General features: G+C 37.8%; 1 non-coding gene across 1 annotated transcript; it reads left to right on the forward strand.

The window, feature by feature from the left end:
* The first annotated feature begins 1,721 nt into the window (after window positions 1-1,721).
* LOC137660705 (U5 spliceosomal RNA) lies at window positions 1,722-1,849 on the forward strand. The gene has a single exon (XR_011047769.1). It is a non-coding gene; the product is annotated as a U5 spliceosomal RNA (small nuclear RNA).
* The last annotated feature ends 18,027 nt before the right edge of the window (window positions 1,850-19,876 follow it).

Raw genomic sequence — 19,876 nt, forward strand, 5'->3', positions numbered from 1 at the left:
TACCATTCCAGGCTACCTCTGGAGACACAGAAAGTATTCTGAAGATGACAACTAAACTGCTTTTGACATGTCAGAAAAACCCACCTGGAGTCATAGATTTCTCACTGTAAAAAGTCAGGTAAGAGAGAGTGAGAGGTGAAAATTCAAAGAGATGTCCAGTCATGAAAGTGTGAGTGTGAGAAACAACTGGGAAAGCTTTTGGGAGCATTCCATGGCTTTATAGCTATACTGACAAAATACTGCAAATCTGGCTAGATAGATTTGTATTTGGCAGTGGGAAAAAATGTTCTGCAATAAGCTTCAGGTAGGAGAAAGACAAAAACCTTGACTATTCTAGATATGCTGCTACACATTTAAGCTTAAGCTGACCTTAAACCAGAGAAGCAAATAGAAACAGACATAAATCTGCCCTTCTTAGTGAAGATTTACCTTGGACACTGCCCTGGGAAGTGTTGTCGAAAGTATACTGTAGGGTACTTCACTTTGTTTTTTTTAAAACTTTTTGTTGGCCCAACAGACCACTGCTAGCTCTTAACATTTCTTGCCCAGACTACACTGTACTCTTACCATCAGTCTTTTAACTATTATTCTTTACTTCTTCATGAGTTTCAGAGTAGGAATTATCCATGAAGCTATGCAAACTACAGCTGGGCCAATGTTTGGAAACCTTTGCTTTGTTTCACCACTGTCTGTGGGAATTCTCACAATTGCTCCTTTCTAAACAAAAGGAGTTACCATAGAGTAAAACAATAATGTATCTACTACTGGAGTGAAGCAGTCTTTCTCCACCACCTTTCTGTCTATTGCCAAACCACCAAGCTGTCCCTGTTTATTTTAAGAACTTATTTAGAAATCTGAATCTGGATGGGGATAGGAAAATAAAGTCAACATTAGGTAAGGAAACAACATTTGAGTTACTTAGCTTGCACTAGGTTCACCCTTATTTGTTATTACTAAATTAACTCTGGGCTGGAAAGAAGAGGAAAGCTATAATCAGTTGCTTTTAGCTCAGACTTAAAAACTGTAGCCAAAGTTTTTTAATACTCTGAATTCCTTTACTTTATTGCATCCCCACACTGACAACTACACTTAAAGTAATCCAAAGTAGTTGCTTTTGTGGCAAAACTTTGTTTCCATGGCAATGAGCATGCAAAAAAATTTAGGTACTTGCTATTAGATTTTGAGATAGGTGGGGTGCTGGGTTTTTTTGGTGTGTTTTCTTTTTTTGACTGTAATACATTCATTTTAAGGATTGAAAATATCTCAGCTCAGCTTTCCTATGGTACAGTGTCTTAGAATGAATCAAAGCACCTCTGAGTATTGTGTGATTACCCCTGCAGCGAAAATGGTTGATTTGTAAGTTTTTTCTAGGCACTATCAGACAACATTGCCAAGGCTGGTTGCAAAACTTGCTATAAGAGTTTGGTTGCCAGCTGGCTGCTTAGTATCTGATTTCTAGGGGCATGGGAGCTGAAGGAGGCTAGGTTACTTTTCATCCATTTCCTCTTCTCCAAGGTCACCAGGAACAAGATTTCCAATGTTATGTGTCATCAGTTTAATGGGGGAAATAGGATCTATTTCCTTGTTATCAGAATTACTATTGTACTGAAGTCCTTGCACAGAGATGAGGTCAGTTAGGCTTTATCCAACAGAGAGTCCTGTTCATGGCTCTCTTACTCACTGTTTCTCAGCTCTGAAGACTCAACTTCACCATGCAGAGTGTCGCGGGTTCGTTCCCCGTATGGGCCACCATGATCGCATAAATCTTTCGCCTTTTACTAAAGATTTCCGTGGAGAGGAACAGGCACGAGTGTCGATGAATTTTTTGAGGCTCCATTTCGGTGGAGCTGTCTCAGACAGCTCAATCTTGGTTTTGTATATATATTTGTATATATTTGATTATTTCTATTATTATTATTATACTCTTTTCCATTATTATAGTTTATTAAAACTGTTTTAACTTTCCAACCCGGAAGTCTCTCTGCATTTTCCCTTTCCCTTTCCCTTTGGGGGGAGGGGGGCAGGGGATAACAGAGAGCATCTGCCACAGGTTTAATAGCCGGCCCAACTTTAAACTGTGACACAGAGTTGTTATTTATGGTCAACACATAACATTTTATCTCTTCTGAAAAGTTGACTTAGATTTGTCAAAATGCTCAGCTGTTCCATAAATGTTTATGTTTCTTGTAACGGTAATGGCCACAGACACTGAATATGCAACACCCATCTACAATATTTTGCTTTGACATGCCATTCCAGTGGAGCTATTAAGCGATAGAACTTGCTTCACACAGCACAATTAGTAATCTTGCTCATATATTTTGCTTCACTTTACTTCTAAGAAAGCTAACTGTGCAAAACTGATTATTTTTTCTGGAAGAAATAACAGCTCTGAATCCCAGGCTTCTCATCATCTGCACTGTACAAGGATAACGTGGTAGCTCCACAATTGTTTTCCTATGGGATCTTATGTTGGCTGGAAGCCCGATTTCTTCTCTTTATTTGCTTGAGTATGTGTAGATTTAAATTTTTTAAAAAGAGGAAAAAAGAAAAAAAAAAAAGTAGCTATTCACTTTCAAAGCTTAAGGCCAGATGTTGCCAGGTCCCATTTGGGTACTTCTGCAGGGCAGAGATGAAGGCAGTGCAAAGTGTTTTCCTGACTCACATTGCCTGGTGAAAGTGCTAACTAGGATCAGATTCTTTGCTCCCTCTAGAAATGATCATCTGCTCCAATTTAGCACCAACCCTAATCTTCCAATATGGGGAGCAGCTGGGTGGAGGTTCAGTTATGCCTGTGCCTCTGTGCTGGCTAGTACTGTTAGGAGAGACTGACCATGAGTTCTAGCATTTTAAAAGTTAATAGAAGCAGAATCTCATTGTGAAGTTGCTTGTAATTTTGGAAATCATCCCTTCAAACACTTTACTGCAACTGCAGAGAGGTCTAGACAGGCTGGATCAATGGGCAGAGGCCAACTGTATGAGGTTCAACAAGGCCAAGTGTCATGTCCTGCACTAGGGTCACAACAACCCTATGCACCGCTACAGGCTTGGAGAAGAGTGGCTGGAAAGCTGGCTGGTAGAAAAAGACCTGGGGGTGTTGATCGATGGCCAGCTGAATATGAGCCAGCAGTGTGCCCAGGTGGCCAAGAAGGCCAACAGCATCCTGGCTTGTATCAGAAATAGTGTGGCCAGTGGGAGTAGGTAAGTGATCGTCTCTCTGTACTTGGCACTGGTGAGGCCGCACCTCGAATACTGTGTCAGTTTTGTGCCCCTCACTACAAGAAAGACATTGAGGTGCTGGAGTGAGTCCAAAGAAGGGCAACGAAGCTGGTGAAGGGTCTAGAGCACACGTCTTACGAGAAGCAGATTAAGGGACTGGCATTGGTTAGCCTGGAAGAAAGGAGGCTCAGAGGAGACCTTATTTCTGTCTACAAGTACCTGAAAGGAGATTATATCAAGCTGGGTGCCGGTCTCTTCTCCCAGGTAACAAGGACAAGAGGAAACGGCCTCAAGTTATGCCAGGGGAGGTTTAGGTTGGATATTAGGAAAAATTTCTTCACCAAAAAGGTTATCAATCATTGGAACAGGCTGCCCAAGGAAGTGTTTGAGTCAGCATCCCTGGAGGTATTTAAAAGAAGTGTAGATGTGGGGTATGGTTTAGTGGTGGACTTGGTAGTGCTAGGTTAACGATTGGACCTGATGATCTTAATGGTCCTTTCCAACCAAAACTATTCTATGATTCTAAGAATCCTCTCTGTCACCTCCCCTTCCTTAGCACAACATAAGAATGAAGTCCAAGGTGTTACTGCAAGTCCAAAATTTACTGGAAATTTGATTGAAAACTCAGCAGCATTAGGAAAACAAATTGCCAAGGAACACTTTTAAATTATTTTCTTGATACTGTTGCTTACAGGGGAGCAAAAGAGACCCCTATGTCCCAGGATAAAGGAGACATATTCTGCTGAAAAAAATGCATGTAGTGAACATTTTAGGGCCTGTGTTTGCATACACATTTAAGGATGGATGCAGCCCTGATCTGAAATAGACAGCTCTTCTTGGGTGCTTGTGGTTCCCTATCTTTTCCTCTGGTAAATATGCACCCTAAGTGGAAGAATCCTTGTGTGTGAGAATAACTGCTGGCAAGTTTAGCTGAAAATGTAGCTTTAAATCCATAGAGGCAGAAAAACAAAGACTTTTTTCATGTCAAGAATCTGCTGAATACTGTGTTATCCATCTGCCCATGTGTAATTTAATCTGGCACCATTTCCAGTGATGTCATGCCTGGAACGTCCAGCCCTGTGGAGAGATACTCGCTGGGACGGAGCTGCTGCGTGAGACGGAGAGATTAGCAGATGTGGTAATTCACTCTTGGAATGGAGTTCATACCAAGTTGCGTATTTGAGTAAAGACGATTTCTGTTCTTTAAACCATGTAGTTTTGGAGTAGGCATATGTTCAAAAGACAGGTAAGTGATGAATTCTATAGCCAGTTCTTCTGTCTGAATATTGTAATTTAAAGGAAAAAGTGTTCCATTATATCATTTCATTTCATGCCATTTTTAGGCAGCTGGCTTTGCAACTGTGGGATAAGGGGTGACTGGCAAAACCTGTTCCATGCAGATAAAGTTCTGCTGCATTATGAGTCTTCCCCCACTCCAGTTAAGAGAAACTGTGGTCAGTTTTCGCACCATGTGTAGCTAGGTGGCACAGTCATCACTCAAGTGATGATGAGTGATGGTGATGACTGACTGCTTATTAGTCAGAATCTCCGTACTAAGATGGTCCTGCTGCAAGGGATTTTGACAATCTTCAATGCAATAATGTTTGTAAAGGAGTTTGCACGAGTTAAATTGCTGGGGCTAGAGTTTCACAACAGTCCCAGTTCTGGTATCTTTACTAGCACTGCCTCATACTGCGTTTAGTGAGTTGACCTATTAAGGACAAAAACATCAAAGCAGAGTCAGTTAGGCAGTAGTGAGCATAGATGACAATGTTATAATCTTGTAGTTTGTGATATGAACACAACCAGATGGTGTGGTCACTCAGTCTTTGCAGGGAAATTTGGTTTGTACAGGAATTGTATGGGAAGAAAGTATAGTTTTTGATCTGGGACCTGTGAAATAACTTATATTTGAGGCTAGGAAGATGCATACTGTAAGCTGCAGTTCGTCTGCTACTGCTTGGTAGCTTCTTTGGTCATCTCTTAGTCTGTGCTCTTCCCAGCATGACTCTGAAATTACTAATCATGGGTGTGTGTTTCCATGACCCCACACATGCATTCCCACCAAGAGAATAAATACAGCTGCAGATACTGGCCAGCTATCTGCTTTTTTCTCCCGGGACTTAGTTGCAATTTATAGCTGCCACTTTCTGACAGAAGGTGTGTGAAAAGAGCAATAGACTCTCTGCAAGTAGGCAGCAGAGAACCATTAGGATATCAGCACTCAGCAGCTAGGATTTGGTTTCCTTTGTGAGCTCAGTCATCTAACACTAGCTAGATAAAACAAATACTGCACAAGAAAAAACGCAGCCTTTCTTTCTCCTCCTCTCTCCAACTTTAATGGGGCATTCACGCTCTTCATGCTTTGAGTTTTATAAAGAATAGCCACTACTTACTTATGCATGGGTAACATCAGCGAAGTATTTCTCCTTTAAGCTAGGAATCTACTAAATTTGTTCACTCAATCTATCCAAAACACAAGATTATTTTAATTCAATATTACCAATACAAGGCTATTGTAATTCAATATGACCAGCATCAAGAAAGAAATCCAGTTGCTTGTAAGTCACTCTTACCAAGGTCGCTAAATAGAACTCACTATTTGCCAAGGCAGCTTCTGCTCTGCCCAAAACATAACACTGTAAAGGAGGTCAAATAGGAAACTTTATAGGGCTGGGTTTTTTTAAACTTCTTTTTTCTTGTCAAAGAAAAGTTTTCTTGGACAATTATTTTATTTTGATGAAGACCTCTACAGAATAACACTGTTTGGAAGTTCTTTCCACATAAGGGGTTCTCAAAGGCTGGCTCCGAACCAAGGAGTAAGGACTCACCACGCTCTTCTCCCTACTTGTCAAGTTTAGGTTCTGAGCAGAGCATACCCCATCTCCTGTCTGGTCTACATTCCCAGGTTCATTTTCATAGACTTTGACGTGTGAAGTGCAAAGAGACAAGTTATGGCACAGTTCTTGACTCGGGTTTTTAAAAACACTTCTGGCTCCATACAGACAAAGCCAAAATTTTGTTCACAGATGGCTCTTCCAACATATCTTCCAGCATATCTTCCATCTTCAGTCTTTAGACTGAAACTGTCTAAAAACAGTGATTTGTAATGCAGCAACAGGACAGTCTCAGTGAAAAACTCCCATTCCAGATTTCATTTGAGGGCTTCATAGATACAAATATCCCGTGGGCTGCAATTCCATGTTTCCTGCACTGTTTGACAATTATGCAGCAAACTGATAGTAATTATTGATTTACACAGACTCACAAACCTCTTAAAATCTGTAACTTACACTGGATAAAGAAACATAACCATCATGATAGTAAAACAGATCAGTAGCTCCCCTCATCAGTTAACCTGTCTTCGATAGTAGATGATAGTAAATAATTTAGAAAGCAACATGAAAAGCCCTGAAAAACACTTAAGTAGTTACATTACACAATAGTAATGTTTCTTCTTTACTTCACCTGATCATCGCTTACACTCTGGGTTCTGTGCCGACTCATCTGTAACTGAATGGAAGCAATAGGCATGTCTAATCTACGTGCAAATATCTAGTTGTCATGCAAGTAGACTTGCAAACCCAAGTTAGTACTAATTTCACCTCCAGGTTCTAAGTGAAGCATAATCGAGGTAGAAAACTCTTAAGTACTTAGCCAACATTGCAGCTATGCATAGACTGTGAAGCCTATATTGAAAGAATACAGGCTGTCTCATTGAAAAATTAGCTCAAGGACACACCTAATGTGTCCTTTACCTCAGAAGGAGCATAAATGGGAATTGCCCATGTAATTTCATTTAAAAGTCATATGAGAACTGCAAAAGTCTCATTGTCTATCTTTTTATCTTGTTCAGAAAAAAAGAACCGTCAATAAATTATACTGGAATTCTTATGTATTATGCACAAAAGGAATGATTTTCAATGACTGTCTGCTAAATAAAAAAGAGATATAAAATCTTAAACTCATGATAAGGAGGATTGCTTACTACAACCAGAGCATTCACTGCATGGAAGCGGACTATCTCAGTATATTTCTACAACAGTTCTACCAGATAGTGTCAAGATTATTTTTAAATAAAAATTGAACTTCCACTAGAAAATACCAATTCATTCACATTTGCAGGTGGAATTTGAATCTATAATTTGGGTTTACCTCTCAATATTTGGAATAGTATGAGAAACCTACCTGAGAATAGCTGAAAGATTAGCTAAAGTGTATGAACCTTTGGATGCTGTCCAAACACTAGGAACAACCTTTGTAGACTGGATTAATCTGGTCTGGATTCCCTTAAGATGTTGTTGCAAAGGAGTTGATTTGTAACCCAGAAGCCTAAAAGGAGTGCAGTCTGTTAGAAAACAGCTGATTTCTCAAATGAACATTGCATTTTCAAAGGGTTCTGCAGTGATCATAATGTAAACACTTTTGTAAAACTTTCTCAGGACACAAATTCAGGAAAAGTTTATATAAGTTTATGTGTTACAAATAGAGCATAATTATAATTATGATCACTGTAGAGCCTGTTCAAGCCATAACCTTGCTCCTGTTCAATATTAGGAATGAAATCACTGGCTTCATTCCTGTTCCCAATATGTTGGATTGCATGACCTAATGAAAGGCCAGAATCTGGAGTCCTGGTTAGTCCTGCAGTATTAGCACTGAATGAATTTCCTGGTCCATATTTTTCTTGGAGAATGTTGGGAAAAATATTGTTTTTCAGATTATATCTGAGATAAAACATCTTCCTGAGACCTGCTTTGGAAACCTGAGACAATGTAGGATTGTCCTAGCCAAAATGGAAAGATGAACAGAACACAAAGTCTACAGTCTCCTAGGTTCTTTCATCTGCTTCAAAAGTGAAATGTTAATATCACTGAGCACCACCAGCATAAAGCAGTACCTTTTACCTGACTCACATACACTGGACTGCAGTTTCTAGCTAACAGGGTTTTACCACAACCAACCAGCTACTTGAAAGTCATTACAGGTAATGAAAAATCTGATGCAGCATGCACTTCAAATGCTCACAGTTACATGGTTGTCAATGATGAGATTACACAAAATGCAGATGTTTTAAATCTATTGTATGTTTATACAACGTTTGCTTTCCATACTTTTACAAGAGAAAAATCTTACTGACAGATATTTGTTTCGAGTGTAGTTACAGACAAAATAACGAGCTAGGAAAAAATAAAAAATGAGTTCAACGTTTGCTTTCTGCGAAGACTCCCATATTAAGTGTAATTGGATTAGAAAAAGATGGCAAACGAAATGTTGAATGCAGTATGGGGATTTAATTACATACATCTGAGTTCTTAGTTCGTACTGCTGATAGAATGCTTTACTACAGAGTACTATGAAGGAAAAAAACATTCTGTCAAATTAATTTTTTGAGATTTTAATTCTTGAATCCAAAGACCTTTGTTTGACAATATATCAACAAAGCAATCACCTCTGAGAAAACATGCTGAATTCTAATCGATATTTAAAGGTGATTCAAATAATTTGGTTTTGAAGGGCTATAATTTGTAATTAGTTTTTGGTGAAGCTGTAAACAAATCTACAGCTCACAACAAATTTTTACGTTGCAATGAAAATGACTAATGGAATTTTTTTTATCCTCTTCTTATTTTGCTAAGAAGGATCCTCAGTTAGTGCTGACATGATGTATGATTTAGAAAATGAAAAGACAACCAGGAATATCATATATATTTCCATTCTTATGCTGTAAGTCTTTGCTGCTCACTCGCTGACATGCGCTGTACTCTAGCAAAGTGTTGACCAGTTCAGAAATTTACTGTGTCCCTGAGAATACACTCTGTTCTTCTTGAGGCCTTATTTTCAATCAATCAAAATACCTGTGTTTGTTGACCCTATCTGTTCCTGCAAAGCAGTGGTAGAATGAATAGGGTGAGATAAGTGAAAACGTTTCAAATGTGTGGAGAAAATCCCACTTGCATTTATTCTATTGTGATAATTCTTTAGTTTCTATAGCATTAATCCAGCAAAATTTTAAACGTGCCAGCATTACGCTGAGAAATCATAATGTATGAACACAAGCTGCTCCAGCATTGCTATCCAGAAAAACCTGGTGATCACAAAGTTGTACCCAAAACTGAAACAACCATTTATCATTTTTAAAAACTGTACCAAAATATGACAGCCAACGTTTCTTAGAAAACTTGATGTGAAACTTTATAATATCATAGTCAATGTGTCATGTGCCATTACGCAAGTCCTGCTGTCATAACAGGAACCCTATAGAGGTATGGAAGAATTGAACACGTGAATATTAAAACCAAATTCCATGGGAAGAGTTACTTATAAGATTTAAGCTATAGAACATTAAGGGAATTCCTGACGACTTTTTTAATTCAAGTCATTAGCATTAAACACCACACAAAACATAATATGCTGTTACATAGTGGTTTAGAAATGTGTCAGTTTTGAAGACTTTTTGTAAAACCTCTCCCTTCAGGTAGACATATGAAGAGGAAGTCCTTTCAGGACAACAGTGAGGGGCTGTGGAAGTTCAGGTTGTTTTCAAAAGGGATAATTCTGTTGTAAGACATAAACTGATTACATTTTTAAGGACTGCTTCTTTTCTATTGAGGATAGATAACGTTTTCCTTTAGAGGAATTGTATTTTTCAGGTGTCTGGCAAAGCCACCAAGGTTCAAGGTCCTTTGCATTGCTGTTGAAAAACAAGCAATACTACAATACGTGGTGAGACAGAAGACGAAAAGGCAGAGGAATTGTTTTGGTTTTCCCCACAGGTCTGAACACAAGTTTTGACACCCCAAATAATGGTCACTTTGTTGACTACTCTTTAAGATTTAGGTGAAGGTGATTTTTGAGGTTGTCATACCATTAGGTTGCATGTCCTCTGAAGGCATATACTGTTTATGGTGCAAACTGAACTTGGACAAGCATTTTAATAAGGAAACCTGAAAGATCAGGTTCTCAATAATGAGATAATTTGCTCTAGGTTTTGACTGGCATTATGACATACCTGCATATGTGGAAATATCTATGTATAATGTGGACATATCTGTATATTGTAACTCAATTTCTCTGCTAGACTCTACACCAATCCTTCTGAATTACTGTGGGCCACAGAGATATCCATCAACTAAACACTTGGTTCTTAGGGACAACTTCAAGTACAATGAGACGAGTTAACTGTAAGGATTTAGCCATAGGAAATTAGAGGAGTTCCTGGCTGCCATAAGTTTACATTCAGATCATTAACATTATTTCAATTTACAACACCAAGAACTAAAGAGAAAAATAGTATCCACATGGGACAAGTGCAAAGAATCCTATTTTGCTTTCCCAGATTAAGTCAGTGAAAAACTCCAGCCATCAACTCAGTGGGACATTTCAGGGTGTGTTTTATTTTTAATGTTGTATAGCTGAAGATACAGAGTGCTGCTTTTAGCAAGAAAAAGGAGAAAAGAAAAGCTCTTGCTAGCAGATGCTGAAGTTTGAGAAGCCTTCTGGAATGCTAAAGTAGGTAAGAGAAGTGACAGACATGCACTTGGTATTTATAATTTTCCTCTTTTATGTGGGAACTTTTGACTTTGTGACATTTGAATCTGTTGCTGTGAAATGGATTCAGATGTTGCAAAAATGCACCAAATTTTCCAGAGCATAAAACTAATTTTCTCTAGCATAGAAAACCGCTATTTTTGTTACACAAAATAAATCAAAATCAATGTTAGATTAGCAATAAATAAAATTACAGTCATAAATAATCTGTTTCGTTTGTTAGGTTTTATGCCATGTTTTGTATGAGAAGTTCAAACAACAAAAATCTCCCAAAAGTTCTGAAAATCCTCTCGTTTAAATTATTTTAGTCAACAGTGAAAGAGTACATTGGAATGAATCTACAGTGATCTACTGCATTGGAACTTAATTCCACTGAGTGCAAGTGAGGAAACCTGATGTCACTTGCATAGTTGCTTCTGGACATGATTTTTCAGTGAGTTAGAGAATATCTGCAGTATCCCATGTTGCAGGCAATAAGTGTTCAAGTGATTAGTTCATTCAGCAGAAAGGTCTGCTGACCATGAAAATCCAGAATGGAAATAAACCTGTCAGCTTCCATGACCTGTCAGCTGAAGATGGAATGAAGAGATTTGTTTCCCAAGGTAATGTCAGATTTTGTCTCTTTTTAAACATCCAATCCATGGTTGAAAAATTGATGTGTTCTGCAGTCAGAAGACCTTTTCTCTAGGATGGGGAGTCACCAGGGACAGACAGGGACCAGTAGCACTTTCTTTAATATTCTCAGTCACTCACATTAGACATGAAAAGTTAGCAGGGGACAGGTTGCAAAAAAAAGGAGTACCTATGCCTTTATCCTAATCTTTAAGGTCTATTATCTGGTTTATCCTGTGCTATAAATGACATACTCCAGTTCCCTGTTTTAGGTCAGCCAGAAACCTCCCTCCATTTATCACTTTTGTAGTATATCACCCTTCCACCTGAACTCTCAAATCAGCCTCAAAAAAGAGCAAAATACTAAAATAAGACCCAAAACAACCTTTGAGCCTCCTAAAAATCTTGTACAGTACAAAAAATCTTTCACAACCTTTTTCCACTAGAGGACTGACACTCTGTCCCATAAGCATTGAAATTCCCTTACAACAGGGCTGGTTCAGGGTGCTCCACAAAGAGCACATATGAATGAGGCTGTGTAGTTGCTCTTAACTCACACCAAGTGATTGAAAAAGTGTTCATGAAGAGAAGTCCCTGAAGAGCAAACAGATTAATGATGCAAGAAATGAGACTGTAAGAAGTGAGAATTTATATTTGGTTCAGAGCTGCTTGATGAAGTATGGACCACTGTTTCTTTGTACACCAGCAAAGCTATGATTAAAGGGAGACACCCTGATTTACTAAGTGTTAAAAATTAAAAACTCTAAAGCTCATTCATCAGAAAACATCAGATATGTCACATCTTCAGACTCTTACTGGAGCATGCTGCCAGCCTTATACCACCTACTGGTGTCAAGTCCCTTTGGTAGGACCTACCAAGAGGCAGGTTTGACATCAAAAGCAGAAATGGCCCTTCTCCAATATGCATGCACAACTCCTTCACACTCCCCCTCTCTTAGTGATGCAGACATGTAAGCTCTAGTTGTCCTCTTTTCCAGAGAGAAGGAACCTCTACCTAATATCAGCTTCTCCACCAAGAACCAGGCTGACAGGTCACATCAGTTTCATGAATAGTCCTGCTCAGTTGAAGTTCTAACATCCTCATCTAATTTGAAGAGCATATCTATAAGATTTTTGCAGACCATTGCAAGCTTGTTCTGCTCATACTCTGAGCCAGCCAAGTGCCATGTAGCTGTAATTAACCCCGTGCCAAGTCTAAGCTAAGAATTTCTCTTGAGAATGTGAAGTACATTAGCTTAGGGATGGTGTCACCTAACACAAACATGTGACTTCAATTTGCCTGCAAAAGTCTGTGTAGATAGAATTTGCATAGGCATTTCTCTTAAGATCTTACTCAAACTGAATTCTTTTAAGTTTTATATCATGCATAAATAGAGGTGATATTCAAATTTTGTCCTCTAAGTTTCCATAGATGGCACTCAGAAACACTTAGGTTAATCCTTGTGTTTGTAGCCAGTTTAACATCTTGACACATGTACTTCTGACTGTCTTCTGAGTGTCTTTTTAAATGCTATTACCTTCTGAATCTTGGAAAGGCAGTAGAAGCATATCAACTTCAGCATGAGAAGAGATGCAAATTCAGATATCTTCTGACTGCTGAGGGATTTCTTTTTATGGGTAGTTGTCCCAAACTTAAGCTCCCACTGCTGGAGAAATTCACTCCCATTCTTTACATTCAAGGCAGAGTTTAAGCAAGCCACTTCTGTGTACTAGCAATAGCTCATCTGCACTTATATGTATAGTTTGCCACCCTGATTGTAGCAAGTGAAAGAATGAGCCTACTAGCCTGCTATTGCAGGTCAAATAAAGTCTTAACAGATGGGAGGGGCTGGGAGGATTCAGTAGACAAAAATAACTACAGTGCTTAAGAAACTTAATAGACTATACTGGCCTAAATCCCATCTTCCTGTTTCCATGATTTTTCCCCACTGGTTTTGTACAAATCCATTAGAAGAAAGTTCATTTCGTATAGACTAAGTGGTGATTGAAGGTGCAGTGGATGTAACTGTCTATAAAGAAAAAAGAAAGTAAAAAATAAAAGCTGAAAGGGAAAACTAATTACGTTTCAAGCAGAGCACCTTCATTTCCAGTAAGATCTCTGCTGTTTCTCACAGTTTTGGAAAGGTTTTCTGATGACAGAATGGATTGTTTTTCCTGTTGCACTCTTTCCTTCAGTCTGTCTACAAGCAGTTGTTGAAATAGATTTAAATGTGCAAATGCTATTTTGAATAGGGTTTGGAAACTGTAGCAGATCAAAAACTACAAAGAAAAAACTCTTTAAAATGGGAAAGAATGCAAGACAGAGCAAGTCACCACTCCAGTTGTGAGAAGAACTGAAAAGCTCCTTCTGGTGTTTGTTGTAGCAAAAATTTAGTTCTTTCTAGAACTTCAGTAGACATTTATGCTCACTGGTAATTGTATATCACTCATTAATGTTTTTTCAGTGACAATGGTACACATGTATCTGGTATACATGTGTCTTGACGTACAGGAGGAGGTTTTCCAGAAAGCGAACACATCTTGAGAGTCAAAACGCTCTCTGACTTAATTCAACGGATTCACACTTTTGGATGGAGACTTTTTGTCCTTGAATATGTTGATTATTCAGTTTAGCAAGTTGTAATGTTTTTCAAAATCAATAAAACCTTCAAAAAATATCTATCCAATACAAATATGAGGTAATTCACTAATATCTGTAACGAAGTGGTACAGGATAAATCTACTCTCCACGTCCCTCCACAAACCTCTCCAATGAATTCCTAAAAATTATGCAGCTAAGCCAAGAATTTAAGGGGTTTTTACTCTTCCAATGGCACCAGTTCTTGCCTACAATGTGTCTGAACAACTTCCCTGTCTGATTTTACCTGTTTCTTTCCCAGCTTACACATCAGATGCCTTGAAGTCAACATTACAGAAACTTCATGTCTAAGGTCCAAACTAGTTACTGGAGGTCAACATAATTTCTCTTTTCCCATCTGGTTGACTGCCATCTCCTAGGTTGGCTGGATACGGAGAAATGTCAAGCTTCCTTGTACAGACCTGATAGCTTTGTGGATGACATAAAATTCAAAATTTTTATGCCTTTCCATAGAGAAAGCAAACAAGTAATTCTTATCCAAGTTCCTTAATACTTCTGTTAAGGAGACACTATCATACAGACTTTGTGCTAGATTTTATTAAACTATCTCACAAGCCTTAGACAATTAGACTGAGAAATAACTTCTCTGAGACAGCAGGGAACACTGAGACTGGCACCTCTGGCTTCTTTAATGAGGAGAAAAAGCTGAGCGCATCATCAAAGAAGCCTTCATGGGGCTCTGAGGTCTCTGCGAGGTTCAACTGACTACTCATATTGCCTAATTTCTTCATGGAGGTACTTAACATTATGTGCCAAAAATCAGAGCTTGTGAACAACAAAAGTTTGGATAGACAACACTCAGTATAGAAGGTCTGCCTGGAGAAAAAAAATTCTAGCCAGAACCTCATTCACTGGATCCTCACAAACAACAATACAGAGGGGAGAAAGTGAGGAGCTATGTGATGAAAATAAAAAAACATCAGTATATTCAAAAGGAAACAAAGGCATAACCAGTTTCCTCCGCAACCCTGTCCTCACTATGGATATGGTGTTAGTAAATTCCTCTAAACTAAAGAAAGCAGTTGTAATTGCCACAAGGGGACACTGAATTGTTGCAAGGTAATTGTTCTTCCTTTGCTGCTGTACATAACCATTAAGTAACCATTACATAATAAATAAAGTAACCAGATAAACAATAGCAATAAATAAAGTAACCAGATAAAGTAACCATTACATAATAATTAACCAATCTTAATAACATTTACTGTAAACAACTGTAGCAAGGACTCAGCTTTGACAGTGTGTTAGCACACTGCACACTGGCATGTCTGGCTGTTCAAGAAGTCTGCCCTGAAAATTCACAGAGACTCTGATACACTGATTTTGATACCTGCTACAGTCAGGATGTTCTTCATAACCTTTCAAGACTTTGTCTACACAGCATATGTGCCGCCACCCCTCAAACGTAGAGCAAAGAGCTGGACATAATTTTTCATCAGTCATATATTTCCCCAGAAGCCTGAAAATTCTTCTGCTCTCTCCTTAGGCACTTGCTTTTGAATACTCGTTCTTTTAAGAGTTTCAGCTATACCCAGCTTTGTTAATTTGATAAAGATGTAATGCAAGAGGTGTCCTTATAAATGAAGAAGATCCACATTAAAGTGATCTACTCACTCCTAAATATCTTCCATTAAACAAGATATTTGGCCCATGTGCTTATGAAACAGCTGAATAGGAGCAACAAAAAAAAAGTTTCCAGAAGGCTGTCTTGAGTCAATTACGTCACAGTCTACAGATCTGTTTCAAGGGTTTCCTCTCCCATTTGCAATTCATCAAGAATGTTGGAACCTTGACAAAGTGCTTTGGCTGGAATTGCAGGTACCAACCATATCCCTCAACAAATCTCCCTTCTATTAAAAGAAAAGAGAATGTATAAAAAGCACTTTGCTCCCACAGTTCCTTAGGAAAGAAAAAAACTCATTCAACACGCCCCCCAAAAAATTTCCAAACCAAACCACAATATTAATTAGATACATTTCCCTGCTACTCTAAAACTAATTCAATTAGAAGTACATGGAAGAACACCTGTGACACGTTTCTGATAGCTAAGAAGCACTGTTTGTGATATATATGTATATATATGTGATGTATAAAGTGAAAACCAGTCATCTGTGAAATTTCATTTGATATTGGCTTTTGGTTGTTAGGAAGTGTCTCCTTTCTCTGCCCTCGAGGTGACAGAGAGTAGCTGGACATCTTCCTCAGGAAACGGGAAGCCTATCTATCTCCCTGCTCCCAAGAGAAGGATATTGCTCTCCCTGCTCCTGAGCAGAAATCAATGTTACAGCTTCATGTACATGCTAGCCTTCCTCCTCCTCCTTTCTCCATGAAGATAGTGAACTTGGTATTCTTGCATCTAGTGCTATACTTAGTCACTTAGAAGACTTGGTAAAGTATAGAAGTAATAAAATGTTACTTTTCTTACGAGACTCACATAGGTACAGAATGTGCCATGTCTGAGGTGGCGAATATCACATTGTTGACATGTCCAAGGTAGGAAAAAATAGTTTTCAAACTTCCTGAACTTTAATAGTGTTTTATAAGTTTTGGCTCCTCAAGAAATTATCATTTTCAAGAGGACAAACTGCCTACTTTGGCCTCTCTAAATCAAAACACCAACACGGGCAGTCAGCCTCTGGCAATGTTTCTGTCTTTCAAGGCAGCACTAGCGTATTGGAAGTTGTCTATCTATCTACAGAATGGCCTTTCACTATTCTGCAGCATAACAAAAATTGAGCCACAGCTGGAGAACAAGGTTCTTTTGGGCTATACATTGGCCTTTGCTTACCTAGGGAACTTGTTTGAAACTACTCATACCTTTCCAAAATAATTATTTATTTAAATTGGTTTGCATTCTGTCCAACTTTACAGTGCCTTATTTGGAATAGACTAGACATTTTAATTTAGTGAATAAAAAGGTCTAATTTAATCTAAAGAGGAAATCAATAGAGAACAATCCAAATTAAATGATTGCATAATGGAAAATGGGAGAACTCGACTCACAGGTTATATGCTACTTAAAATAAGTTCCAAATCATGTCACCTTAAAAAAAATAAATCTCTATTTTAAGATGCTTTAATAATGATAGTAGTTTTATTTTCCAAATAGTTAATAAGAAAACTTATTTTATTCCAACATACATCAAATGAAATACCCTAGAGTTCTTTAGCATTCCAAATATTAATCCCATTCTGCTATTTAGCATTTCAAATTGTTTCCATAGGCATTTATTTTACATTAAAAATACAGACCATGTCCAGGTTAAAAAAAAAAAAAATCACCAAAAAACCCCAACTGAAGCTGAACACCAAGTAATTAACATGTAGGCAGATTAGGTGCTGTTTCTATGTCAGTCATGAACAGTGTACCTGTTAGCATTGCTAAAAAGCACACAATTGTAAAAGTTGCAAGGATGGGTCTTCCGAAGACACATTTCATAAATAAATGTAAGCATTGGGGATAGCTTTGGATAGGAGAGTTGTACTGCTTACAATTGTGTAAAAATCCAAAATTCCTAAGAAAATCCCATGACGAAGGCTTTGTTTTCAAAGGTCTATGAAAGCTCCATGTATCTTGAAACAATAAAGGAAACCGCATGTGTACCAGGCCTTAATTTATTGCTTTGTTAAATGAATTGCTTCCATATAACTTTCCTGTTGCTAAGATGTAAACGTGGGAAATAAAAGGTGGAAGCTGAAAATATTACAGATGAATTTGTCCCTAAAGGAGGAATCTGAGATGTGTTCTTACCACCTGTGAGATATTAGGAGCAAGTTGTGAATAGATCTGATAAAATTAGTATGTATTGGTAAGATAACGCAGCTGTTGCAATGTAACTTTTGGCTTACACGAGGCTTATTCATAATCTATTTTTATGATTTTCAAAATCCAGCAAAATAAAAAAGGACCACTGTCTAATTGTTACCATACTGTTGATTCAAAAGCTATTTGCATTGCACTCAAGGAGCAATTCCCTCTTCTTTCCTCCCCCTCTGCAACACTCCTTCCTCCAGCCCTCGAGTGCTTCCGGTTATAGCATTTGATTTCTAAAATTAAACTTGGGTCCATCTTAAAACTCATAGTTAAAAGAATTGGGATAGATGAAATGCCATTTAAAACATCCCGATGCCATCCCTTTCCTGTGCTATTCCTTTCCTACACTCCAGCAGAGTATAGATTCTTCACTGTCTAAATGTTTACTCTAGAGCAGCATTTACTTTTACACTTTTATTTTTTTACATTTTTTTTTTTTTTTTTTACTTCAAATAATTATTTTTTTCTTATCATTCTGCATATACAAGAAAACACAAGTGAATTCTACATATGACTACGGGTATTCAATGCATGCTGATGTGACTTGTAGTGAAAAAAAATACATTTGCAGCTAAAGGTGACAAATGGACCCAGAACTTTGATAATTACTCCATTTTAAGATAGCCAGAATAGACCAATGGAATTCCTGTTGACACTAGAATAACTGAAAAGATTGCACAAGAGGTTCCAAGTAGATAAATTTCTAAGCTTTGTTGCATATTCTCAAAGTAATTGTAAAATTCCCATTTATGACTTAAAGTGAATGTGTGTCTAAGTAATTCCACAAATAATTTGACTGTTTTCTCATCCTGTTTGATTTACCTACTAATTAATATCTGGATAATTTTACTGGGAAACAAAGATCTTCTTAGGTGTCTTTTTATTCACTCTCTTAGGTCCCTAGCAGACATCTAGGCTCAACAGGCACCATAAAAAAATAAGCATAATCCATGTATTAAGAAAGTATATTTCGTTTGGCTCACACCTGAACTGTAGTCACCTAGGTGCCAAAGCCTCCTTCTCCTTATTATTACCGTCCGAAGAAAAACAGTCCATGTATTGGGTACTTTATAAAAAATAAAACTGTATGGTCTATAATCTGATTCACAGATACCAAGTGCAGTTTTATTATAGGCTATTTTTATTCTGCATATTTACATCACCATTTGCATGTACATAGATCTTAGAACATACTGAATCTAAATCAAAGGAAAGGACTGTCTTCTGGGTTGATATGACAGAGCTGAAAATTTTCTTACAGTCTTACAAGTTTCATAAGCAAAACATCCAAGAGCGATTTATTTTCTATGTCATTCATATCATGTGGGAAACCACCTGAACCTGGTCTCACCTGACCTGCACATTTACAAGCCTGAAAAAGCAGTTAAATGCACTGGTTCCGAACAGATAGAAAGACAAATACTGATCCATTTCATGGAAGCACTGCAGGGAAATTGCAAGCAAATATTGTAGTAGTTTCACTATTTCCAAGTGCTTATTCTGTTCTATTTTTGTCTTACCAAAATACTTAATATCCTCTCCAGAGTCATCTGCAAAATTCATTTTTGATCTCCTTGGTCCCCTTTTTTGGGTAACTTGTGTATTCCAATGTCTGTGTCCTATTTAGTTACTTGTACAGTGCATTGTTTTGCAGTTACATTAACACTCACATTCTAAAAATACAAAGTCTGTTCACCAGCTTTCTTGAGCCTTTGCCCAAAGCTATTTCTTGTACAACAGTAGGCAAACTTACCACAAGAAAAGAAGATGGAAAGGTTTCTTTGTCCTACTTTTTGTCTCAGCATGGGTACACCAGAAACTGGATCTATTGTGAGGAATGATCCTTCTTAGAAATAGTCAATTAAGACTTAACAAACACTAGATAACTTAATGTGGTCATGAAAATTAACTAGAATTAAGGTAGAACTTGTGAATGTTTTCATAGCTTTGACCTTTTGGAAAGTATCACAAAAATCTTTATTCAGATGTTGAGTGGGATAGTTCTTTAAAAGATAACTCCC

Source organism: Nyctibius grandis, chromosome 2 (assembly GCF_013368605.1).
Source record: "Nyctibius grandis isolate bNycGra1 chromosome 2, bNycGra1.pri, whole genome shotgun sequence".
In the NCBI taxonomy this organism is placed as follows: Eukaryota; Metazoa; Chordata; class Aves; order Nyctibiiformes; family Nyctibiidae; genus Nyctibius; species Nyctibius grandis.